This window comes from Canis lupus, chromosome 1 (genome assembly GCF_011100685.1).
Source record: "Canis lupus familiaris isolate Mischka breed German Shepherd chromosome 1, alternate assembly UU_Cfam_GSD_1.0, whole genome shotgun sequence".
Classification (NCBI taxonomy): Eukaryota; Metazoa; Chordata; class Mammalia; order Carnivora; family Canidae; genus Canis; species Canis lupus.
The window spans coordinates 74,382,512-74,410,381 of NC_049222.1; the positions used below are offsets into that span (position 1 = coordinate 74,382,512).

A 27,870-nucleotide genomic window follows, 5' to 3' on the forward strand; every position below is an offset into this window, starting at 1 on the left:
CTATATCTACCATTTTACTGTTTCAGTGAGAACACATAGACAGATTTAAGGAAGATGTGTGTCAGGCCTGTGAAAGCAACCGTCCACTTTTTTGTGTTGTTAAATAACCTATATTACAACTTTTCTTTTTAAGATTTTGTTTTATTTATTCATGAGAGACACAGAGAGAGAGGCAGAGGCACAGAGAGGGAGAAGCGGGCTCCACACAGGGAGCCCAATGCGGGACTTGATCCCAGGGCTCCAAGATCATGCCCTGAGCCAAAGGCAGACACGCAACCACTGAGCCACCCAGGCATCCCCTTATATCCCAACTTAAAATCAAATAACAAGAAAGCAGCCAAAGATACGTTTACACTAAGAACATTTCATGAGGGTAGAGTAATTGAAACTGAGGTAAAACTGGGAATAGAAGCTAGCAGGTTATATTTCTTCCTTTGGTCCTCAGTGACTCCCAGTCCAGACATCAGACAGACTATAGCATCTTGAGGCATGCGCTAAACTCATTAGTGTTTTGCTTAATAAATCAATATCTACAATTGTATTATTAGAAATGTGACAGTTTTTCAATGAAACAAGTTTTTGAGTACCTTCTCAGTGGTAAGGAATAAGGCATGGTGCGAATGTGGCAGTACTCCTTTATCTTGTTCATATTGGATGAATAAAGACTTTGTGCACATGGAAGCCTCTTGGACCATTTCTGTCTCAGCTCAAAGATCACCTCTGCAAAGGCTATGTCTGACCTGCTCATGTTATATTCCCACATCACTCTCTTATCATCCTGTCCCATTTTCTTATTACTATTTGAAATTATCTTGCTCACTCATCTTCTTAGCTATGGCCTACCTCCACCCATGAATGTAATCTCCTCAAGATCAAGGACTGTACCCATCTTTTTTGCTATATCCTCAGTGCCGAGAGCAGTGTTATTTGGCACATATCAAATATGTTGAACTAATTTATGGATTATGAAGTTGCAAAGGGTTAGTCTGCTAAATTTATATACAGGCTGAGTAAGTCTCAAAGTTTCATTGAAATATTCACATTAAAATATTAATATGCAAAAAATTGACTTGCAATTATTTGCAAGCATCAGATACATGGTCTTTTTAAGCTTTGAAGTTTTCAGGCTTCCATTATTCAAATATGTTTTGTCAGCTTCTGAGATAGATTTCCTGCATTGGATAGCTAAATTTATATGCAAATCTGGCACTCTGTCTATTTCTTAGAAATTTATATTCTACCCAAAGGTAGAACTAGACAGAAAATATGTGTCTTGAATAAGGTTTGCTTTAATTCAAGACAGTTTTTATTCTTAGTCAACAGAAGTTACGCACATATCTTACTCTAGAAATGAAATTATTTTTTTTCAATCCTCTTCTCTTTGAAATTTTTTTTTTTTTTTTTTTTTTTATTTTATGATAGGCACACAGTGAGAGAGAGAGAGGCAGACACAGGCAGAGGGAGAAGCAGGCTCCATGCACCGGGAGCCCGATGTGGGATTCGATCCCGGGTCTCCAGGATCGCGCCCTGGGCCAAAGGCAGGCGCCAAACCGCTGCGCCACCCAGGGATCCCAATCCTCTTCTCTTTGAAAGAGCAATCCACATGACTGAGATAAATGTTGAAATCATTCCATGGTGACATCGGGTCATTTTCAGTAATTCATCTAATAATTTCTCTTTCTTGTGTAATTGTAAATTTTAGTATGTGTAAGTTGGATTATCAAAAATATTTCCCTGTTTAAAAAACCACCAAAATAGGTAAGAAATAAATCAAGGAAAATATTGTTGCCCATATTATGTAGTTAGCTCTTATGTATTCATGATTAAATGCAAGGATAGCACACATTAATGAAATCAACACCCCATTTCTTAGTTTATTCATTAGTCCCAGATTCTCTTCACTAAATCTATTACTAAATGACCAATAAAATATCGAATCAAAGGCTTATTATGTTTTACCATTTGTTAAAACTAGGCTAGGTTGATTAAAATTAGCCAAAGCATCCTTCTCTTCTGGTAGATTCTCCACCACTAGCTTCCAAAAGAAACAAAAGGCTTCTTCTCAAACATCATATCTGTGGTGCTCTCCCACCACACCTTACCGCAGGTCTCTGTTAGAATTCAAGAACTGTGTTATTGTTGTGTTGGAGAATCTCTGTAGGATCGTATGTAGGCATGTAGCTGAGGTAAAATTATGTCCTGTTAGATGTTTTCAGGTCAGCCAATTTTCACCCTTAATTTCAATTTTATTGCTGTAATTTAAAAGTCAGGAGATTTTGACTTAGAACTAGAAGTTCTAGTCTCCATTCAGAAGTCAATAGGTAGGGGATGGGCAAAAAGGGGTGAAGGTGAGTGAGAGATACAGGCTTCTATCTAGTTAAGGAATGAATAAGTCACAGGTATGAAAGGCATAGCATAGGGGCACCTTGGTGGCTCAGTCAGTTGAGCATCTGACTTTGGCTCAGGTCATGATCTTGGGGTTCTCTGATTAAGTCCCATGTTGGACTCCCTGCTTGTCCCTCTCCCTCTGCTGCTCCTTCCCCACTACTTGTGCTCTCTCTCTCAAATAAATAAAATCTGAAAGAAAGAAAGAAAGAAAGAAAGAAAGAAAGAAAGAAAGAAAGAAAGAAAGAAAGAAAGAAAAGAAAGTTACAGCAGAGGGAATATAGAAAAAAAAATATTCAAAAACCCTGTGATGGACACTGGCTGATTCACCCACATACATTTAACTTCAGATAAGCAATAGTCTAGTCAATCATAGTAATTCTATTTCTCTTCCAAAATGGAGTGATGAAAATATTCTTGGATTGCCGATGACAGGAATCCACTGGCTCTTAAGGCTGCTGTGCGTTTTGGAGTTTGGTTTAGTGAAATAAAGAATTTCTTTATTGTTTAAGTCAGCTTGAGTCAGGATTTTTGTTATGTACAGCAGAACACAGATCCCCTATGAAAGGAGTCCATTGCTGTGATTCCAATTCACTAAGAAGGACCTCAGAGTTTGGGTATCACTATAAATCAAATGCCCCAGCGAGCTTCTTCACCTAGATTCTGAGACCAGTGCCCTCCGAGCCTCAGATAGACCTTTTTTAACTTTCTGGAGTCTAGAAGAATTTTGTCTAGCTTGACATTCTTCTCAATGGCCTTTGAAGGTCTCTGAAGACTAACACCAGTTTTATCCATTTATCGTGCATGCTTTTGGAACCACTTGGGATTCTCCAGAGGTAAAAGATCCAGTACATTCCAATGAGGCATCTTCTTAGAAAAGTAGTGCTCAGCAGTTTCAGTGCCTGTAGAAGGATGAGGGGCTGGGTTATTGCACTAAAATAACCTAAATCTGTAGGTTTACATTTTATGGTTGCCTCTCTGTATAAACAAATAGAAATGGTATTTACTATCACCACTGAGATTGTTAGGTCTAGTCTGATAAGTAGACCCAGGGTGTCTGAAGCTCCACAAGATGTTCATGCTTTGTACACAAATTGGACAAATGTGAGCTGGCTATCGATTTATACTTGTTATTGTTACTATTGATTTATATTTGTCATTAATGTTTAAATGCTCAGACCTTCAGGATGCTGATTAATGGATCAAGGTCAACTTCAAGAAAGTTCTCCAGTACCTGCTTTGAAGCACTATCATCAGATGTGCTCTACTCAGTATTTTTTTTCCCAATATTTTTCTCAGTGAACAAAATGAAAAGACAAAAAGCGTCTTTCTGGATCATCTCCCAATGATACAAAATTGAAGAAAGTGTCAATCTGATGGATACCAACAGCAGGACCCCAAAATAATTTCACAAGCCAAATCAATGAGTCAAATCTAAAGAAGGCTTTTTTCATAAATAATATAAAAAGATGGTCAAGATCATATAAAACATTGCTGAAAAGAACTTGGAATATGTAAAAGGAAAAAAGGAGGTAGCCATATTCATATATTTTGAGGATTGTCATGTGGAATTAGAGACAGATGTCTATTAACTCCATGAAGTACAACTAGTATGAACTTCCTGGCTCAATAAGGAAAGAACTCTAATATTGGAGGCAAAGGATCTGTATTAGAAAAGAATGGTCTTGAGGAGGACATAGAAATTTAGTGAGGTTCCTATGGTTTAAAAGTTCAAACCAAACCTGAGTGGCTATATGCAGTTGGTTTCATGTCATAGATAATTTGGAGAAGAGGAATTCTAAGCTCTCTTCCCTGGGGTTTATCTTTTAAATTAACCTGTCATTTTTATTTTATTTTTTTATTTTTTTTTTAACCTGTCATTTTTAGTGTTTGAATTGGAGCATTTCATTGCTTTGTATTGACTGTAATCAATGATATATCTGATTATGTGATTATATATTTGTGATTACTACATGATTTATATTTGCTCTACTCTCTGTTCCTTTTTCTCTCTATTTTGACCTCTTTCGGACTGACTGATTTTTTTTTTAAATTCTACTTTTTTAAAAAAAAATTCTACTTTTAATCTCTATTCACTGAGAAGTTATACATTTCACTGTTCTTTTGGGGGTTGCCTTAAGAATTAGAATATGCAGTTTTAATCTTGTCAAATTTTAATAGTAATGGCACTTTTAGTTGTTCCCAGTAAAATGGGAGGTTTCTGAAAACTCATATATACTTCTGTCCCAAATCATGTACCATCATGGTCTTATATTTAACTCTATAAATATGTTAAGCTGAATAAGACATTATTATTTTTTGTTTTATATCATAAATACACATTTAGATTTACTAATACCATTATTTTTATTAATTCTCATTTCTTTCTGTATCTCTGACCTTCTACATTGACTCTTTTTTTTTTCTTTTTTTGCCTGAGGTGCACCCTTTAATTTTTTTTAAATTTATTTATGATAGTCACACAGAGAGAGAGAGAGAGGTAGAGACACAGGAGGAGAGAGAAGCAGGCTCCATGCACCGGGAGCCCGACGTGGGATTTGATCCCGGGTCTCCGGGATCACGCCCTGGGCCAAAGGCAGGCGCTAAACCGCTGCGCCACTCAGGGATCCCTGAGGTGCACCCTTTAATACTCATAGTACAGGCTTGCTGGCAATGACCTTTCACTTAATTTTTTCTTGAGAATGTCTTCATTTCTATTTCATTTCAAAAGAACATTTTCACTATTGATAGATTTTGCTAAGTAGCTATGGCAGTTAATTCCTTTTTTTTTTTTTTTTTTAGAATTTTATTTAAATTCCAGTTGGTCAACATACAGTGTAATATTAGTCTCAGGTGTAGAATTTAGTGATTCACCAGTTCCATACAATACCCAATGCTATCAGGACACGTGCCCTCCTTAATCCCTATCACCTGTTTCACCCAACCCCCCCACCCTCCCTCCCTTAGTAACCATCAGTTTGTTCTCTATAGTTAACAGCTGTTTCTTTTTTTTTTTTTAAGATATTTATTTATTTATGTATTCAGAAAGTGCATGTGAGTGGTGGGGGAGGGGAGAAGGGCAGAGAGAGAGAATCTCAAGCAGACACTGCACCAAGCATGGAGCCCAAGGCAGGGCTCCATCACAACCCTAAGATCATGACCTGAGCCAAAATAAAGTCAGATGTTTAACTGGCTGAGCCACCCAGATACCCTGACAGTCTGTTTCTTGGTTTGCCTCTCTCTTTTTCCCTTTGCTCATTTATTTCTTAAACTCCACATAAGAGTGAAATCATATAGTATTTTTATTTCTCTAACTCATTTCACTTAGTATTATACACTCTACCTCCATCTGTGTCATTGCAAATGGTATGATTTTATTCTTTGTTGTGGCTAAGTAATATTCCATTGTATACATATGCCACATCTTCTTTTTCCATCTATTCATCATGGACAACTGGGCTGTTTCCATCATTTGGCCATTGTAGATAATGCTGCTAAAAGCATTGGGGTGCATGTATCCCTTTGGATTAGGATTTTTGTATCCTTTGGGTAAATAGCTAGTAGTGCAATTGCTGGGTATACAGTTATTTTCTTTCAGTAAGTTGAAGGTGCCATGTCATTGCCTTCCGGCTTCATTATGTCTATTGAAAAGTAGACTATCATTTTAGTTGTTCATTTTTTCAGATGATCTGCCTTCTTTTTCTGACTGTTTTTAAGATTTTCTCTTTTTCTTGGTTATGGCAGTTTTACTCCAATATGCCTAGGTGGTCTTTCTTTTTCTTTCCTTTTATAATCCTGCTTGGGCTTCTCAGGGCTTCTTGAATTGGTTGGCTGATGTCTGTACAAGAGTTATTGTGTCACTCTGATCCATGCACTAACATTTCCACAGATTCAGGTCAGAGCCCCAAGTCCCATCTGCATCCCTGCCCTCTGTAGTGACCATTCCCAGCCCTTTGTGACCCTTGAGCACAGTCTGCCAGCATCTCAGCACATGCACTCCCTATGTCCTTTCATCTCCTGCCCTGGGGCTCCCTAGTGTGGCTGAGGCATGAGATACCATGGTACTCACGTGGCCCTCACACAGACATAACCTTAAAGTTCAAGAGTTTTCACCTGAGTGAGGGACTTTATCCAATGCAAGAGGAAAACTGGTGGATAATTTTCTTTCCCTTTCTCCTCCTAACCAGATTGCTGGAATAACAGTTGCTTATATGCAGGCTCTGTTGTCTAAGTGATCTGGGCTATGCCAATGTCTTCAATCAGCTTAGAAAATTCTCGGCCATAATCCCTATATACTTCTTGACCCACTTCCTTTTTCCTCTTCTTCTGGAACTTCAATGAAATGCATGTTAGATTTGTTTTTTCTACCAAGTCCTCTGGTTTTTATCCTCTCTTCTGTAATTTTTATCAACTTATCTCTCCCTGCTTCACTCTGGATATTTTCTTCTATCTTAACAGTAATTCTCTCTTTGGCTTTGTCAAATCTGATGTTAAACCCACTGAATTCTTAATTTCAGTTACTGTACTTTTTCATTTCTAAAATTTCTGGATACTTCTTTTAAAAATCTCCTGTGTCATTTCTGTATAGTTTTAAGTTTTCTGCTGAATTTTTAAAAAGATTTTATTTATTTATTTGAGAAAAAGAGAGAACCCATGAACACACAAGTTGAGGGGGAAGAAGCCAAGAGTGAGAAGCAGGCTCCCCACTGAGCAGGGAGCCTGACTCCGGGCTCAATCCCAGGATCCTGGGATCATGACTAGAGCTGAAGGCAGATGCTCAACCAACCAAGCCACCCAGTTGCCCCTCTGCTGAATTTTCTATCTTAAATTTTATTTATTTGCTTATAGTGAGTATATCTATTAGTTCCAATATCCAGAATCTCTACAGATCTAATCTTATTGCTTATGATTTCTAACTGGTTTTCATTCATGTTGTCTTATCCCTTGATGTACCTGGTTATCTATGAGTGTGTGCTGGACATTTTATTTGAGCAGGTCCTAGGATGTTCTTTTCCCAGAAAAGATTTGCATTTGTTTTGATCAGGCGTCTCTGAGCACTACCATCTTGGATCACCTTAGTCAATTTCAGAGACTAAGGTTTTCATGGGCTACCTAGGTAACTGGGAGTGGGGTTGCAGTTTGAATAAGGGCTGCTGTACTTTGGTTTCCCCTTATTCCTAGGGAATCATCCCTTAGTGTACTGTCCCAAAGTGGGTGTTTATCAGGACCTCTCCCTTAATGGGGCCTGGACTCCAACACTTGTCCCCCTCTCAAATCAAAGCTGTCAAAAAGCACCACTTTGTCTTTTAGCTGACAAATGTCCCAAAGGGAAATAACCCCAGATGCCAAGATTTCTGTCTTCTCTTGGATTTTAGCAATTCTTCTCCACCTTGTTAGCTTTCTTTTGCTTTCAAGTAGATGCTTTCTATATTTTGTCTAGCTTTTCTGATCATTATCAGTGACAGTATTGGCCAAGCAGAAGAATTCTATGTCTGGCCTAGGGATGCACTGAACATCTTCACTTCTGGACTAAAATCAATATTTTTATTTAGTATTTTAACTTGGAGGTATTTTGGTTGATAGAGCAACAGCCTATTGATCTATCTATAGGATATATACATGCTATGTTAAAAGTTTCATGAATAATAAAATGGCAATAAGTGTACTTTATGATAATAATAGGGTACTTAGACTTCTTAATTTCTAAGACCTTAAAAAATTCCATTTTAATTTAAATTTTCAGTGTAGACATAAAGTTCAAAATTTTGATTTTGCCAAGTACATTCAAAATAATAAAAATTCACATCAACCATCATCATTATTTCACAAAAGAGAGAGAATTTTAATGCCAAAAAATCAGTCAGGACATAATCTCATAAAATATCACCCTTCAAAATTGGATAAATTAGTGTTATGTAAAGCTTGCTACCTTGTTATTTTTTCTCCTTTCATGGATCAGTGAAAATTTGGTTATCTGGAAGGAGTAGTGTACAGATTAGTGTTTAAGAGTAATTGCTTTATATTATTTAGTTTATTTTCTACAGTGGTATTTAAAAGATAATATAAAATATAGATATAAAACTTATTATTGAATAAAATTCATGTAAGTTTCCAATGAAAATCTCTCTAAATTATCACTCTGATGCTAAATTAAGACAGATTCTCAAATTATGTGCCAGCAGAGTCAAGCTTGCAATGATCCTCTTCTGTGTTGATAAAGAAAATTGACAAGTCTTTATACTTTAGGAATACAGAGACATTCCTAAAAAAAAGTGATCAAATGGCATCTCCAAGTCCTTCATAATGACTTGGAGATGTCCAGAGTTGTGATTTATCAAGTATGAAGAGTAATAAACTGTCCTCTTCTGCCACAAGACTGTCCATATAGAAAATCCTAAAGGATATACAAAAGTGCTCCTAAAACTGCTAAGTTAAGGTCATAGGATACAAGATAAATATACAAAAATCAACTGTGTTTCTATATGTTAGCAATAGATATAGACACCAAAATTTAAAATATGATATCATTTACAATTGCTCAAAAAAGGGAGAAATGTTTAGGTGTTAATCTAACAAAAATGTACAGGATTTGGATGCTGAAAATGATATAATGAAAGAAATCAAAAGTGATCTGGATAAATTGAGAGACATACTTTGGTCATGGCTTGGAAGAGTCAACCTAGCAAATATACAAACTCTTCCCAAACTGATATGGGTTTGATATGATTTTTATCAAGAGCCAAGTAAAAATTGTGTATATAGGCAAATTATTTTCAAATGTATATAGAAAGAGAAAGGAAGTGAACTAGCTAAAACAATTTTGAAAAAAAGAGGATAAAATGGGAGGAATCAATCTACTTAGTTTCAAAACTTATTGTAGAGGTACAGTAATAAAGACTATGTATGATACTGGGAAGGGATAGACACATAGATCAACAGAAGAGAACAGAGGACTCAGTAATAGACCCACAAAAAAATATTCAAGTGATTTTTGACAAAAGTACAAAAGCAATTTGTGATAAATGATAAATGATTTTGGATTTTGATAAATGATTCTGGAGCAGTTGGATACCCACTAGCAAAAAAATGAACTTTGACTTCAGTCTCACACCCTATACATAAACATGATCTTAAGTGGATTGCAGACTTACACATGAAATGTAAGATTATAAAGCTTTTAGAAAAAAGCATGGCTGAAAAATCTTTGGGATCTATGGCTAGGCCAAGAATTCTAAGACAATGCTAAAAGCATGATCCAAAAAGGGAAAAATCAATAAATTGCTCTTCACCAAAATTAAAAACTTTTGCTGTGTGGAAGAGTCTGAGAAGAGGATGAAAGACAAGTTATACACTGGGAAAAAACACTTGTGAACTATATAACTAAAAAGAATAGTATTCAGAGTATAAAACAACTCCCAAAACTCAGCAATAGAAAAGTGAACAGTCCAAATAAAATATGGGGGAAAAGTATAAAGAGACAATGCACTGAAGAAGATATACAGAAGAAAATAAACAGTTGAAGAGATGTTCAACATCATTACCTATTAGGGAAATGAAAATTAAAACCACAATGAGATTTCACCACATATCTACGAGAATGGTTAAAATAAAAAATAGTAACAACACCAAATGCTGTTGAGGATGCGAGAAACTGGATCATTCACATATTACTGGTGGGAATGTGAAATGGTACAGCCACTCTGGGAAACTGGCAGTTTCTTAAAATGTAACATGCAACTTGCCTACGACTTAGCATTTACACTTCTGGGCATCTGTTCCATAGAAATGAAAACTTATGTTCACACATAAACGTGTATGGGACTACTTATAGTAGCTATATTCATAATAGCCCTGAACTAAAAACAACTCAGGGGCCCTTCAACCGGTGAATGGTTAAACAAACTGTGGTACATCTAGACCACGGGATACTACTCAGCAATAAAAAGGAATGAAATGTTGATACATACATTAACCTGGATGAAGCTCTAGAGAATTGTGCTGAATGAAAAAGCCAATCCAGAAAGGTTACATGCTGTATGGCTCCAATTTTGTAACAACCTTGAAATGACAAAATTATCAAAAGGGAGAACAGAGTAGTGGTTGCTTGGGGATAAGGACAGAGTGGGGCTGGGGGGAAGCTGATGTGACTAAAAGGTACAACATGGGGGCACCTGGGTGGCTCAGTGGTTGAGCATCTACCTTTGGTTTGGGTCATGATCCCGGGGTCCCACACTGGGCTCCCCACAGGAAGCCTACTTCTCCCTCTACCTATGTCTCTGCCTCTCTCTGTGTCTCTCATGAATAAATAAAATCTTTTTAAAAAATAATAAAAGGTACAACATGGTGATGGAACTGCCCTATATCTTGACTATATCAACATCAATATCCTGGTCAATATCCAAAAATAATAAAATTTTTATTAACATACACACATATATAATTTATCTTCTATCTTCCAAAATGTGAACTTCTTTAGATTTCCTGACAACCTATGATTCTTTATTAATTATTCCAAGGTGTCAAAATCTCTTAGAACGTATAACTGTAGTTGACACTAAATCACTAAATCACTGTTAATAATAAGAAGGCATCAGAAAAATAAAACATCCTAGGGTAGTGTAATTGGAGAATCTCTGCAAGTCCACACAATTTTTAGTAATGTCAGAAATTTACAAAAGCCAATTATATAACAATAGTTTTAAAAATTCAATTTAACAAAATCCATTTCCTTCTGTATGCTTTTAAATAACGGTGTAAGGAATGAGGATAACAAATTTAGGAGGTCACAGTTAATTAAACTTTTTGCCAAAAAAACAAATTCAAATTTGGCACAATTGACAGATTCATGTTTGCACTTAATTTTTGTACTGTGTTATAAATCAAAGAGAAGACTTGCAACTATCCTTTAACTCCAATTCATGAAATAAAGTTAAGGATTTTTCAGCATTATAAGTATTAAGTAAACTTAGCTAATGCTTAAAATAGAATTCTTCAAATTAATTTTATGTTCTAGTATTAAAACCCTCTAAAAACCTTAGTAAAATATCTTAGCACAGAAAAAATCCTTAGATTTCTTACAATTACTAATTGTTGGCCCAATGCCAACGGTGCCAATGCATGTCTCTTAGGTCCTAATCTTATGATTCAGAAGCAAAGATCATGAAGAATACTTTAATAAGCCAAAGTTATATTTTCATCTGGTAGAGATATTTACCCTTAAGCAACGGTCTCATAACTCAATTGAGTAATTGATTTTTACTTGAAATAGAACAAGGATCTTCTCCAGGTAGAAAACCATTATAAGATTTAGTTGCCTAAAGATGATCTCTTTAATCTATTTTAAAGTATTTGTACATGTTATAGAATATATCATATTGCTTGGCAGTTTCATAAAGTTCACACTTTTATTTCTTCCATCCTGGAAAGATTTTTCTCAGGGAGCATAGCTCATATAAAGCCTTAAAGGTTTTATTTCACTTCTTTTTTTTTCTTTCTTTTTTCCCTGGAAATCTTTGACACTTGTTATTTTAGATTTGTGTGAGTCCTTGATAATATCTACAAATCAATCAAAATAGAAGCACAATTGAGTTTGGGACTTTGGAATTTTATTTGCTAATTCTCTATGGAGGTGGGCCATCCTCCTTGTTCAAGGGTAGCTTCCAAGGGAAGTGTGTGTCCTTTACCAGCAGCAGTGTAACCATGCCAGCTTTGAAGGAACAGGCTGCCTACCCAACTGGGAAAAAAGATGTACTTACATCCTATGAGGCATCCTATCAAAATCTGACTTGAATGAGGCCCTCCTTTGAGGTTAGGAGTCCCTATCTCTAAGTCTGGCAGAATGATTCTTGGGTGGAGATCTTAACAGGATGATATTAAAAATGTTTGACTGTGGATATAGGAGGGTCCTGAAAGTTCAGATGGATGCCCTGACAGCATATAAGAGCTGCACATCAGCTGGATCCTTGTCCAGATAAAGATCTTTGACTTTGGGCTGCCTGGGGGGCTCAGTCAGTTAAACGTCTGCCTTTGGCTCAGGTCATGATCCCAGGACCCTGGGATCCAGGCATCGGCATCTGGCATCGGGCTCCCTGCTCAGTGGGGAGCCTGCTTCTCCCTCTCCCTCTGCTGCTCCCCCTGCTTGTATGCTCTCTCTCTCTCTGTCAAATAAATAATATCTTTAAAAAAAAAGATCTCTGACTTTGGGCATTCTTATACAGCAGAAGTTGTTTCTTCCTATTTCATTATGTATCTAAAGAAAGAAAAATTTAACCAATTAAATTGTGAGAGAGCCAGGTCTCAATGCAATGATCTCAAAACCCCACAGCAAAGCCTTGCTACTAGCACTCAGAGCTTTTCCCCACAGGTCGACTTGACTCATCCTTATATTTCTATGAAATATATCTATTTTGGGGGGCATTTGGGTGGTTCAGTGGTTGAGCCTCTGCCTTTGGCTCAAGTTGTGATCCCGGGGTCAAGTCCTGCATCAGGCTCCCCACAGGGAGACTATCTATTTCTCCTTCTGCCTATGTCTCTGCCTCTCTTTCTCTGTGTCTCTCATGAATAAATAAAATCATAAAAAAAGAAATATATTTATTTTTTTCTGAGGGTGAAAACAGAGATGCTTGGGTAGAGTTTAGGAAGGAAAAGTCTTTGTGCCAATGTACCATTCTACCTGCAGATGAAATTTTAAGAAGGGAGAGAGAATGTATTCGCAGGGATGTTGGGAGCTTCCCAGGAACGGGATTTTCTCTCTGGTCTTTACCCTCCAGGCAGCAGCAGTCCCTGTTATTGAAGAAAGGTCATCTTGTCAGCTCTGGTTTTGCATTGAGGTGTCTCTCTATGATAAATCCCCTGGTTCACCAAGACTGGAAGTAAACTACCCTTCCAAACTCAAATCTTACAAATTAAATTCTAACCTGAACAACTAGCAAACCTAGAAAATAGCTTCCCAAATAACTGTAATCATGCATAGCTGTCGGACCTCATGTGGCAGGAGTGGCCGGGGGTTCATAGATAACGCGTTTCCACTTCCTAATGGTACAGCTAGGCTACCTTTCCCAGCCTTTCCTGGCAGTGAAATGTGATTACCTCACTAAGTTTAGCTGATGGCTTATAGTGGAAGTGACTTTACAGAAACTAGTATATGCCTTCTGAGCCCTTTTTCCCGTCCTACCGTGTGGTTGCGGATGAGACTGTAAACTAGAGCCCCAAGATGAAAGAAGTCTGGGTTCCTGAGACACCTCCTGGAGAACGGACGCTGGATCCCACTGACCAAGAGGGTTATCCAAGTGCGAAGCCTAGTTCTTTTGTATTTGAGCCATTACATTTCTTGGCTTCTTTTTCTTTATTCTTTTTCTTTCTTTCTCCTTCCTTCCTTCCTTCTTTCCTTCCTTCCTTCCTTCCTTCCTTCCTTCCTTCCTTCCTTCCTTCCTTCCTTCCTTCCTTCCTTCTTTCGAGTCATTTATTTATTTGAGATAGAGAGAAGGCAGGGGGCGGGGCAGAGGGAGAGGGAGAGAGAGAATCCTGAAGGAGTCTCCCCATTGAGTGCAGAGCCCCATACAGGGCTCCATCCCAGGACCCTGAGATCACCATCTGAACCAAAATCAAGAGATGGCTGTTCATGAGACTGAGCCACCCAGGTGCCCCTCTTGGTTTCCTTGTTATAGCAGTTTAAGCTACCCTAACACTATACTTGATAAAATATTCTGCATCATAACATCATTCAAATAACATCATTCTGCAGATGATGTTAAAATTGACATTTCTGAATTTTTTGTCTTCATATAAAAATGTAATCAATATGGATATCTATTGGACATTTCAAATCATTTTTTAAAAGATTTTATTTACTTATTTGAGAGAGAGCGAGGATGAGAAGGGGGAGGGGCAGAGGGAGAGGGAGAAACCACTCTCCACTGAGCTTAGAGCCTGAGGGTGGGGCACTAGATCCCAGGATCATGACTGAACCGAAGTCAGCCACTTAACCTACTGAGCCACCCAAGCACCCCTGGGATATTTCAAATCTTTTTTCTTTTTTTTTTTTAGATTTTATTTATTTATTCATGAAAGACACAGAGAGAGAAAGAGGCAGAGACCCAAGCAGAGGGAGAAGCAGGCTCCATGCAGGGAGCCCAATGTGGGACTTGATCCTGGTCCCCAGGATCATATCCCAGGCCAAAGGCGGCACTAAACCGCTGAGCCACCCGGGCTGCCCTGGATATTTCAAATCTTGAGTAAATTCAGACATTGACTTAAATCTCTCTTTATAAAGTAATATTTATTTTAAAATTTAGTTAATACTTATTTGCAAGGTATGCATAATATTTGTTTCAAAAAATTATAAAACTTACGTTTCTGCATTGTATGCCCTCAATTTTATAAGGGTGATTCCCAAAAGTTGTCAAAGAATATTCTACAATGTATATTTTTTATAAGAAAAAAAGAACATTCATGCATTTATTATAAGGCATAGTATAGGACCCTACCTCTCAGTTTGCTTATAATCTAACACAGAAGAAATTAGATATATGCACAAGTAACTTTAGCACACTAATTAGTGATAGGTTCTAAGAATTGGTTTCGAAATTATTAAATATGAGAACAGTCAATACCAACAAAGTATGTATGTTTCTGAGTGACTCATAATTGTCTGGCAAAAGCTAATGCCAAATGCCAAAGCTAATAACTATAATAAAGCAGTCACTAAAGAACAAAGATGAAATCATTTCTACTTCTAGTTTTGGGGGTGGAAAGATAGGAATTTTTTAAAAAGTGTACAGATGTTTCTAGTGCTCAAAGACTTCGAGTACCACTAAAAGGAATAGCTATTTTAAGACCTGTGGGAAAGAGAAACAAGACAAAACCACTGGTCATGAAAGTAATCAGGGATATTTTAGAAAGCCTCTGAGAGTAGTATTAAAAAGTTGGAGCTGACATTGTTCTAGTGGAAGAAAGCCTCTTTCTCTTTTCAGTAAACTCAGGATCTCAGAGGTAAGTGTTTGACTCGATTATGTCAGCTACACACCTGCATATACTCTAAAGCCAAGTAAAACTGGTTTTACTAACCATTCAAAATCAGATCACTCTATCCAGTCTCTAGGCTGTGGTCTAATAGGTGCAGCCATTCAGTAACAGTTGCAGGCCACATAGCATTTCCAAAAGCTCACGCCTGGACAACATGAAATCCTAAAGGCAGAAAAGAATTTCATTCTTGAGTTTGATAAGGCTATATTAAGCCATGAAATGTATATTATAAGGAGTGTGATAATTACGGCAGGATTTCATGGTCAACAAAGCAGGTTCCAGGTTTTCAGTGATCATTTCATAGCTTGTGTCTTTGCCCCTCCTCTGTGAGAGCATGTATACGTGTACAACATTACTGCGAACTCAGATCCCTTGAGGCCTTCCCAATTCCTGCCCCAGTGCACACGATCTTAATCTCAGGAAATGGAGGCATGTTTCTCTAACCCAGAGGACCTTTTCTTCTTTGTTGTGTATGCTAGACTTACTTACCAAACGAATAACAGCTATCTGCAAATCGAACAAAACCAGTATAAATTATGAATAGATACTAATGAAATGTATTTTTAGCATTCTTATTTGCCCAGTGCTATATAGTGGAGGTCTAGCATATCTCATGACTTTAAAATTATATGGATTCAACCACATGTACTTGACAAGAAAACTGATCACTAATATATACACTCTATTTTTTCTGTGTTTTGAGGAATTTTAAGGAGGAATGTTGAGTAACTCAATTTTTGTCTTAGATTAGAACCTAACATCCATGTATGAAATAATTCTACTGCATCTATTTTTTTAAATGCCATTACCAAAAGAAAATGAATCTTGGCAGCTTTCTGTCTGGTATAAGCTAACTTTGATAATATTTTTTAAAGTTTGCATGTGATAACTATTATTAGCTCTACTGTCTTTACAATGTAATTTTATTTTATTTGAAAACATTTTTATTGAGGTATAATCAACATATAACATTATGTTAGTTTCAAGTATACAACACAATGATTTGGTATTTGCATATATTATTAAATGACCATCATAAGTCTAGTTAACACCTATCTTTGTGCATAGTTTTAATTTTTTTCTTGTGGTGAGAATTTTTAAGATTTACTCTCTTAGCAACTTTCACATATGGAATACAGTATTCTTAACTATAGTCACCATGCTGTACATTACATTACCTTGACTTATTTATTTTATAACTGGAAATTTGTGCCTTTTGACACCTTCCACCCATTTTTGTCCACCTCCCTGCCCCATTGGCAACCACCAATCTGTCCTCTGTATCTATGGTCTTAGGTTTTATTTATTTATTTTTTCAGTTTCTACATATAAGTGAGATCATATGGTATTTATTCTCTGTCTGGCTTATTTCACTTAGCATAATGCCCTCCGGTTTCACTCATTTTGTTGCAAATAGCAAGATTTCATTGCTTTTTGTGGCCAAATAATATTCCTTTAAAAAAAGATGTATTTATTTATTTGAGAGAGAGAGTGCACAGTGACAGGAAGGGCAAAGGGAAGCAGAGAGAGAGAAGCAGACTCCCCACTGAGCGCAAAGTCCGACACAGGGCTTGATCTCATGACCCTGAGATCATGACCTGAGCTGAAACCAAGAGTTGACTATTTAACCAGCTGAACCACCCAGGCACCCCAGCCAAAATATAGCACATTTTCTTTATCCATTCGGTTGTTGATGGACACTTGGGTTGTTTCCATATCTTGGCTGTTGTAAATAATGCTGTGATGAAAAGGGGGTTGCATATATCTTTTTACTTAAAAAAGTAAGTGTTTTCATTTTCATTGGATAAATACCCAGAAGTAGAATTACTGGATCATGTGGTAGTTCTATTTTTTAAACATTTTTAGGATCGTCCATACTGTTTTCTGGTGGCTGCATCTATTTACATTCCTACCAACAGTGCATAAGGGCTCGTTTTCCTCCACATCCTGTTGATCTTTGATCTTCAGTAAATCTAAAATTAGGTTGTTCAAGACTTTTAGCTGTCTTAGAGAGTAAATAAACACTTAATCCCCTAAAATCCCGTGGGCTTATTTCACCTACATTATCCTTATTCCCCCAATTTCTATTGCTTTGAGAAGTTCCCATCCAACAGTCACTGTTCTCATTTTTGTCTTTCCAAATGCTTTTTATTTTTAAGATTTTTTGTATTCATTTTAGAAAGAGATAAAGACTGCAAGCTCAGGGAGACGCAGACAGGGAGCATCTCAAGCAGACTCCCTGCTGATCGGGGAGCCCGACATGGAGTTCAATCCCACAACCCTGAGATCATGACCTGAGTCAAACTCAAGAGCAGATGCTTAACTGAGTGAGCCACCCAGTCGCCCTCAAATGCTTTTTAATTAAGTGCTTGATTTTATGATGTATTTAATTCCTGAGATGCTATTCTCATTCTACTGCCAGTCTATTTTAAACCAATATTTTCAATTCAAAGAGTAATCACCAAGTACTTTCCTATGAATCACTGTATATAGGAGAAAAAAGAGGAGATAATGACACTCTTGTCTTTTTGTAAATAACTGTGATGCATGAAGTATGTGGGATATATGCTAAAATGAGTTTTACAAGTCGCATGATGTCTTATTTTGGGTTGCTATAACAAAATATCATAAACTTGATGGCTTCTCAACAACAGGAATTTATTTCTTACAGCTCAGGAGGTTGAAAGGCCCAGATTAGGGTGCCAGCAAGTTTGAATTCTGATGAGGATCATATGCTGACTTTTCATTATGTCTTTACATGGCTGATAAAGGAGTGAGCTGTCTCTTTATCCTCTTCTTATCAGGGTACTAATCCCATTATTGAAGGCTCTACCTTTATAAGTTGTCTCCTAGAGGCCCATCTCCCAAACCATCACTTCACATTTCAACATGTGGATTTGAGGAGGATGTAAATATTCAGTCTATAACACATGAGTGTTGGGTTCTCAAGGCTAGTTAATTCCAACCTGAGAAATAATCTGGAAAGACTTCAGAGAGGAGAGTGTATTTGAAGTGCATACTGAAGGATAATAGTGGTAGTAAGCCTGGATTTCTCATAGCATCAGGTGTATAAAAATGTACCTTTTTAGTTTTCCTAAAATTTTCCTAAAACTGAACTTGATTTCTATCTCAGCTTTTCATTTCTGCCTAATACTAGAAAATTTTATTGCTGAATCTGCTGTAGGTTGCCAACCAGTCTGCCTCTCAGAGGGCTGAGCCCTCCACTGTGGCTAGCTTCAGCTATTATGAAAGCTTGTGTCCATCTGATCTCTGGTCTTACCTTCCCTCCTGTATGGTGGCTTTCTTTTGTCCTGGCTGCAAGACCTTTGAGGATCTTCCACATCTCACTCTTTCTCTTTACTAATCTCACATTTCTTGGCTTTTTGAAATTTTCTCCATTTTTTCTCAAAAACTTTTTGGCTTGCTTAGTCTTTATGGGATCTCGTGAGTCCAGACATCTATCTGATGGTAGTTAATTACCACGGGTACAGTGCTGACTTTGGGGTAGGGGACAAGATGTACAGGCTGTGTTTGACTGTACATTGCTGAGTTCATAATAAATAATAAATACTGAGTGGAAGTAAAATGTGAAAGGTACTGAATAGGGAGGCATAAATGCTTTGGTAGTTAGCTTATTAATTCAGACTCCACTGATTTAAAATATGTGGTAGTCCAGACAAGGTCTGGGATGATGGTTATTTGTCTAAAAGATGCCCTAACTACAACAAAAGTTCTTTCTACCTTCAAGAGCATCCATGACTCCTCCTAATGAACATTTGCTGAGTGGCCAGTATATATAAGACTTTGAGCTAAGAATTAGCTTTGAAAAGAGTATAGTTCCTGCTTCAAGGAAATTGGGGGAAATATTGAACATAAGTTATGTGTAAGAAAAATAATGGAAGTAGACTATAGGCACACAGGTTACCTTATGGGTGGTAGGGAAGAGAAGGGGCAAGCTTATTATCCTAATAAAAGTGTAAAGAATGTCAGGCAGATATTAGTGAACAAATTGCTTTCACACAATTTTCAAATCTAGTTATGTATATTGAACTACATTTGATAATTCTTATCTGTTAGTGAAAAACTTTTTCTTTATTAGTAAATAAGAACTTTATTAATCAGTGCAAACTTGACCATTGATTTCCTAACTCTAAATATATGAAGGTAGTAAAATTATATTTTTAAAAAAGATTTATTTGTGGGATCCCTGGGTGGCGCAGCGGTTTGGCGCCTGCCTTTGGCCCAGGGCGCGATCCTGGAGACCCGGGATCAAATCCCACATCAGGCTCCCGGTGCATGGAGCCTGCTTCTCCCTCTGCCTGTGTCTCTGCCTCTCTCTCTCTCTGTGACTATCATAAATAAATAAAAATTAAAAAAAAAAGATTTATTTGTTTATTTTAGTGTGTGTGGGGGAACCGATGGTGGAGGAGAGACAATCTCAAGCAGACTCTGCACTGAGTGTGGAACCTGATGTGGGGCTTGATCTCATGACCCTGATCATGACCCAGACCAAAACCAACAGTCGAACCCTGAACGAACTGTGCCACCCAAGCACCCCAGTAGTAAAATTATTTTTAAAAATTATCTAATTCAGAGTTTTTCAATAAATGACATGGAGAATAAGGACATAGAAAAGACAATCAGATGCTAAAACATAATGGATTCTCCCATCTAAAAGACTAAGGCTGGGGCACCTGGGTGACTCAGTCAGTCGGGCGTCTGCTCCTGATTTTGACTCCTGATTTTGGCTCCTGAGGGCATGACTCTCAGGGTCCTGAGTTCAACTCCTGATTCAGGCTCTGTGCTCAGCGTGGAGTCTGCTTGTCCCTCTCCCTCTGCTCCTCCCTCCTCTACTGCCCCACCAATCAATCAATCAATCAATCAAACCTTTTTTAAAAAAAAGAGTAAAGATATCCCTGAAATGCTTGTTTTCTAGAATAAGTGTCTTTAAATATCCTTGCTATCCTCAAACTAAATCTAGTTTTATCAAACGATTCAGTAATTGCACTGCTAGGTATTTAACTGTTTGTGTTAAAAAATCAATGAGGTCACAACACAACCATACCATATCCATATAATGAAATGTTATTCTGGAATAAAAAGAAATGAGCTACTTAGCCACAGCAAGACATGGAGGAACCCGAAATGCATGTTGCATTTCAATGAAAGTGAAAGAAGCCAGGGATTTGAGGTAGGTATCTTGTTTTGAAGAGGGAGGAGGAGGCACATTTTTGGCTCACCACACACAGATTAATATACACAAATATTTCTTGTCTTGGCAGCTTAGAGGGCCTAAGAGAAATAACACCTTGGTCGTTACAAGTATATCCATTGCTCAGATGTTGGTTTCTAATACTACTATCCAGTAGAAGAAACCAAAAATCCTGGTGCAATAGCTGATTTTAGGACTGGGACACGAGCTATACAAGATGATCCAGAACATTTTGTAGAGCCATAAACTAAGAAAGTTTTAACAACAACAAAACACATTTATGAGAGTGTTTTAAAGGGATACAGGATTCAACTGAAAGAGTTCTATGGCCAAAATCGGAAAAATTTGAGCAAAAAAATAAAGTAGTGTTGGATTATGACCCAAAGTTTAAAATAAATATCCGAGAGTCCATACTGATATAAATAAATGATTGAATAAATCACTAAAGAGGAGAAGAGACAAATATCTTGTAAAGAATTCCAAATAGTTTATGTAGATACTCCATTCTAAAAGAGAGCAGGACTCCTTATCCCTTAAGTAGGGGCTGTGCATAATGACTTCCCTCCAAAGTATGGAAAGGTGGTGAGGGAGGGAGGGATAACTTTACAGTGGTGAAACCTGACAAATACTACTTTCAGCCAGGTGATGAAAGTCAACACCAACAGCTAAAAATCACCTTGATAGTCTAGATCTTTTATGTGATGGAAATGACACTTACCTTTGTGGTTATCCCTGCCCAAACCCATAATCCTAGTTACCATTACAAAAAGAACAGGCAAATTGAAACTGAGGCAGATTCCACAAAACACTTCACCAATACTCCTCAAAATAGTCATCAAAACCAAGGAAAGTTTGAGAAACTGTCATAACTAAGAGGACCCTAAAGAGGCATGACAACTGGATGTAATGTGACATCCTGGATGGGATGCTGGGCAAAACATGGACATAAGGGAAAAAGTAAGGAAATGTGAATAAAGTGTGAGCTATAGTTAATAATACATCAATATTGGCTCATTCATCTTAACAAATGTAGCACATTAATGTAAAAGGTTACTAATAGGGCAACAGTGTGCAGAGGTGGGGCAGTATTTTGTTTTTTTTAAAGATTTTATTTATTTATTCATGAGAGGTACAGAGAGAGAGAGAGAGAGAGAGGCAGAGAAACAGGCAGGCTCCATGTTGGGAACCCAACATGGGACTCGATTCCGGGTCTCCAGGATCACACCCTGGGCCAAAGGCAGCGCTAAACCGCTGAGCCACACGAGCTGCCTGGGGCAGTATTTTGATACTGTCTGTAGTATAGGTTCAATTTTTCTGTGAATCTAGAACAGTCCAAAAACAAGTCCATTGATAGGAGAATATCTTCATTACTATTCTACTGTCTTCATAGTCAGTTGTTTGGGATTTTTTTAAAGATTTTATTTGTTTACTCATAAGAGACATACAGAGAGAGGCAGAGGGAGAGAAGGAGGCTCCCTGCAGGGAGCTCGATGCAGGGCTCTATCCCGGGACTCCAGGATCACACCCTGGGCTGAAGGCAGGTCCTCAACCACTGAGCCACCCAGGTGTCCCAGGTTGGTTTTTTTTTTTTTTTTTTTCAATTTAAAGATTATAACTTAGTCGCCATCCCACTTGGATGGGAAGACATGTCCTGGGGTCTAGAGTGAGCTGCAGAGTCCTCCTCCCTCACGGATCCATGTGGATTTTGACAAGATTCTTAACCTCTCTGCACCTCAGTTGCCTTGTGAGCAGAATAACAACATGTCTCAGACACTTCATGGAGATAATAATATTATACCTCCTTTCTTAGATTTGTGAGGTTTAAATGAGACAGTATCTTGATGGTAAGTTCCATGGGGCCCTGGTCTACTTGGTACAGGGGTCGGTAACCTTATATATAAAAAGCCAAATAGAAAATAAGCCTTATGAACTATATGGTCTCTGTTACTCCATCTCAGTTCTGTAGTGGAGAAGAAGCAGACTTAGACAATATGTAAATGAATGGGCATGTTAAGATGCCACTTAAACTTTATTTATGGAAGCTGAAATTTAAATTGCATATATAATTTTCATGTGCCAGGAAACATTACTCTTCCTTTGATATTTTTTCCCCAACCATTTCAAAATGCAAAATCACTCTTAGGCAGGAACTAAAGCTCACTCTGGACCCCATACATCAAAGTTAGCTAGCCAGAAAGTCAAGCTCTTTCAATTATTAAAAAAAAAAAAAAAAAGAAAAGAAAAGAAAAAAGAAATTAGCACATTAAGAAGAAGCTGAAATAGAAATGAAGGTAGGATTTTTTAGGATCCTAAATCCAGACAGTGGGCTGGAGTTAGCCTACCAACCATACTTTGTTGATCCCCGGTCTAATACTAGGTAAGTATTCACTAAATTCAAAAGCTATTCAGTAGTATAGTAATAGCATTAGTATTATCACCTATTTCATTCATAACTGTAGCAGCTAGAAAGTGAATATGTACAAGATCATGAGATTTGGATTTATAATTTCAGTTGTATCTTTGCAATTTAAAAGCAGCGAATAAAATAAAATAAAATAATAAAATAAAATAAAATAAAATAAAATAAAAGCAGCGAGACAATACCTTCCTATCCGCAGACCCCAAGCTTTATAATGATAGACCTTTGCACTCTTAACTTCCTAAAGGAAGTTAAAAAGGTTGACAACATCAGAAAAAAAAATCAAAATCATTTTGCCTTTTTTTTTTTTTACTTTCTTTTACTTTCTTTCCTAAATATGAGGTTTTTAGAAATAAGATATGAAGTAAAAAAATTTTCAGTCTATACATTTGTTTGTAGATCCTTCACGATACTGTTTCAATCAGTTCTGGAGGTTCTAATTCAAAACCTTAGAGAGAGGGGTACCCGGGTGGCTCAGTCGATTAACTGTCTGTAGCTCAGGTCATGATCTTGGGGTCCTGGGATTGAGCCCCGTGTTGTGGGGGTTGGGGAGGTGTCCCTGCTCAGCAGGGAGTCTGCTTCTCCTTCTCCCTCTGCTCCTCTCCCAGCTTATGCTCTCTCTTGCTCCATCTCAAATAAATAAATAAAATCTTTAAAACTGCTAGCCCCCCACACAGAAATGTTGAAGACCCAGGGGTATGGTTTTAGAGAACCACGGGTTAGACCCTGAAGTCACAAGGCAGTTGTTCCACAATCGATCTCACAAGAAAAACGAAGCAGAAGCTACTCAATTTATTTCTAAACTCTGGTTCGAAGTCTTATGCTTGGTGATGCTTCCTAGATAATATAAATTCTAGGTGAAGTAGGACTGTTTTCAATGACAAAAATGCTGGGAGGTTGTTGAAATGGTTTTAAAAATCCACTTGATTCCTAGCTTCTGGAGTCAAGCACTTCTATCCTCCGCAGCACCTAGCAACCATGTTTCAAATCATATGTGCTGCACTGTGGAAGTGAATTATAAATTCTTATTCATTTAATTTAGCTGTTGGAGTGGAACCAGAAAAGAATAGAGAAGCCTGAGCCAACAGCCAGAAGAAAGCATTAGTTAACCTATGGCACGTCCTTCGTTCTTCGAAAAGACTCTTTAATATGCTGGTATGCATACCCCAGTGTGATGACTTGGATGTAAAAAGCACAGATTGGCAATATACCTTTTTCATTTTAAAGAGCGGAGAATGTGTGTCTTTAAAATCAGACTTCACTTGAGATTAGGTCTGTCAAGAGGATTAGTGGTACTTTTTCCTCTTACACAATGCAATCGTGGATTAAAGAAGACTTCTGTAAACTGTGATGTTCTAGACAAATGTAAGGCTTAACAAAATTATTCTAATCACCAAACAAAGTAGTTTGTTTATTTAAAAGTATGTAATAAAGTGATTAAAATTAATAAAAAAATGGAAGGGGGCCCCTGGGTGGCTCAGTTGGTTGAGCATCTGACTCTTGGTTTCAGCTCAGGTCGTGATCTCAGGGTCGTAAGATCAAGCCCAACATTGGGCTCTGAGCTCAGTAAGGAGTCTGCTAAAGTTCCTTTCTCCCTCAACCCATCCCCTCTCTCTCCTTCTCTCTGTCTCTCTCTAATAAATAAATAAATCTTTAAAAAATATATATATATATAATGGAAGGACAAACCATTACATTTAAAAATTAAGTTGCCTATAGGGAGGGAGAGAATGAGGGGAAAGATTTCTTCAAATATATTTTGTTCATATATTTGATTTTGGAACCATGTATATGTTTCACCTAATCATATAAAATAGATGGAAAATTAAAATATAATCAAAGGAACTTAAAAATAGATCCTGTTGGTGTCATAACTACAGAGAGAGACATTAGTCTAAATGTCTCTGAAATATAGTAATTCAATTGCATATAACTAGAGGTGTATACCCAAAAAACTAAGAATCATAAAAATAATCTTCAACCGGGGCACCTGGGTGGCTCAGTCGGTTAAGCATCTGCCTTCAGCTTAGGTCATGATCCCAGGATCCTGGGGTGAGCCCTACATCAGGCTCCCTGCTCTGCTCTTCCCCACCACTTGTGCTCTCACTCTCGTTCTCTCAAATAAATAAATAAAATAAAATAAAAATAATCTTCAACTATTTTTCAATAACCATATTAATGGAGTTCATGGTAAACATGGGTGGAGTCTGCCTAATTCTGCTCCACAGCCTCACCCTTCTCATGTTGTATCCTAACTCTATCTCAATGTCTGCTTCCAGAAAACCCAACCTGTGACAGAGGTAGTATTTGTACTATTAATCTGCAACTTTTATATGTGTAGTTTGAGATAAAACAAATGAGTCATGTCCAGTTTGTTTAAAATCAGAATTTTTGAGGACACCTGGGTGGCTCAGTGGTTGAGCATCGCTTTTGGCACAGGTTGTGATCCCAGGGTTGGGGATCGAGTCCCGCATCAGGCATCTTGCTAGGAGCCTGCTTCTCCCTCTGCCTATGTCTCTGCCTTTCTCTCTTCCTGTGTCTTCATAAGTAAATAAATAAATATTTTTTTAAAAATCAGAATTTTTAGAGTAGGAGAAAGGAGTTTAAGTAAAGATCAAGGCCTATGTAAAAACTCCGTAGAGTTGGATTTTAACATAAGTTTTTAATGTGAACTCATGATATACTTTATCTTTATTTTTTATTTTTTTAATTTTATTTTTTTAAAGATTTTATTTATTTTGAGGTCATAATCTGGTCACTACAGGTACTCCTTGCTGCTATCCAGTTGTTTATGTTCAAATGAATTGGAATGAGCACCAGAACTCTTTGGAGAAATGGCTGATTCCAGTTCTGGAGCAAGCAAAATAAAAGGTCAGGCTGAAGTATCTTAAAATACCAAACAATAAGAAAACTACCAGGACTAGAAAGGTTTGTATGAAAGGGACTTGGAATATGGAAACAACATAAGTGTCCATCATTGACAAATGAATGGATAAAGAAGATGTGAGATGCTTATAATGGAATATTATTCAGCCATGAAAAAGAATGAAATCTTTGCATTTACAAAAACATGTATGGACCTTGAGGGCATTAGGCTAAGTGCAATAAGTCAGACAATGACAAATACCATATGATTTCACTTATGTGTAAAATCTAAACAACCAAAAACAAAACAAAAAGCTCATAGGTGCAGAGAACAGATTGATGGTTGCCAGAGGCAGGAGGTGGGGAGTGGGCAAAATGGGTGAAGATTGTCAAAAGGTACAAACTTCCAGTTATAAAATAAATAAGTCATGGAGATGTAATGTATAGTATGGTGACTATAGTTAATAATATTTATTGCATATTGAAAGCTGCCATCTTAAACTTGTTACAGGAAAAACATTCTATAATTATGAATAGTGATGGATATTAACTAGACTGGTTTGGTGACTATTTTGCAAGATATACAATATTGAATCATTATGTTACACACCTGCACACATATAATGTTGCATGTCAATTTTACCTTAATAAAAAAAACACCTCATAATACATATAAGGATATATACTATATTATGAAACACTGCACCTAGTAAAAAAAAGAGGAGGAGGACTTGGAACCAACTTACATAGATTTCCATTGGCTAAAGATGGAGAAATTTGAGCATTAATTATTATAATAATAACTACAAGATATTAAAAAACTTCAAATATGTTCAAAATTTGTGAGTTCATAATGACACTAAAGAAAAAAATATCATTGGTCATCTTTGGAGGATGACAGGGAACTAACTCATTATTTTAAAAACTGGTTAAGAACAAAGAATCAAGCATTTACTTTGTTGTTCCTATATTAGTTGTACCACAAAGCAATCCAATAATTGAAAAATGGAAAACTTCTTTTTATAGAAGTACAACAGCTAGTGGTATCTGGGTGGCTCAGTGGGTTAAGCGTCTGCCTTTGGCTCAGGTCATGATCCCAGGGGCCTGGGATTGAGCCCTACTTCAGGCTCCCAGCTAAGCAGGGAGCCTGCTTCTCTCTCTCCCTCGGCCCCCTCCCTGCTTGTGCTCTTTCTCTCTCTCTCTCTCTCTCTCTCTCAAATAAATAAATAAAATCTTGAAAAAGAAATATACTAGCCAACAGTCAAGAATAATAATAGAAATAGAGTATCTCCATTTTTCAGTTCCTAGTAAATTAGGAATCTAGCCAACTGTCATCATCAACTGCTAACACACACACACACACACACACACACACACACACACACACAGTCAAAGATAACTAGCCAACATGGGCTTCCTAAGGGAAGAATATAGCACTACCTGTGAAATTGTCTTGCCCTCCCCACCCCAAATATCAAATCTGAATGTGGTCAACACTCTAAATTGAAGCATCAGTGTAGACTAGGTCAGAGGAATGTTTTAAATGACACCCCTAGGGACAAAATCAGAAAATCTAGCCTTGTGGGAAACAACTAACCTTTTTTTTATCTTTAACAAAAAGTTGCAAGGTATTTAAAAAAGAAGAACCCCATAGATCAAGAGAAGACATCAAATTATTGCAATGTATAAACTGAATGTGTCCCCTCAAAATTCATATGTTGAACCCTAGCCCCTAGTGCGATGGGATTTGAAGAACAGGGCCTTTACGATGTGATCAGATCTCAGGGATAGGTGCTCATCAAAGGCATTAGTGCCCTTATAAAAAACATCCCAGAGAGATCCTTTCCCACTTCCTCCATAGGAGGACACAGCAAGAAGATGGCTCCCTATGAATCAGAAAGTCCATCCTCAACACTGAATCTGCTTTGACCATGGACTTCCCAGCTTCCAGAACTGTGAACAACAC

The 27,870-nt window shown here is 37.3% G+C and overlaps 1 long non-coding RNA gene across 3 annotated transcripts in view; it reads right to left on the minus strand.

Moving 5' to 3' along the window:
- LOC111096426 overlaps nucleotides 1–27,870 on the minus strand; it is an 84,210-nt gene that overhangs the window by 27,617 nt on the left and 28,723 nt on the right. The window contains exons 7-8 of one of the 3 annotated variants that reach the window (XR_005354046.1): nucleotides 15,451–15,570; nucleotides 13,013–13,167 (exon numbers count right to left, since the gene is read on the minus strand). The exons of 1 other annotated variant lie outside the window; for it this stretch is intronic. This is a non-coding gene — a long non-coding RNA (uncharacterized LOC111096426). Of the gene's footprint in view, nucleotides 1–2,700; nucleotides 3,288–13,012; nucleotides 13,168–15,450; nucleotides 15,571–27,870 lie in introns of those variants that run through there. One more of the 3 variants, XR_005354047.1, reaches the window with a different exon arrangement.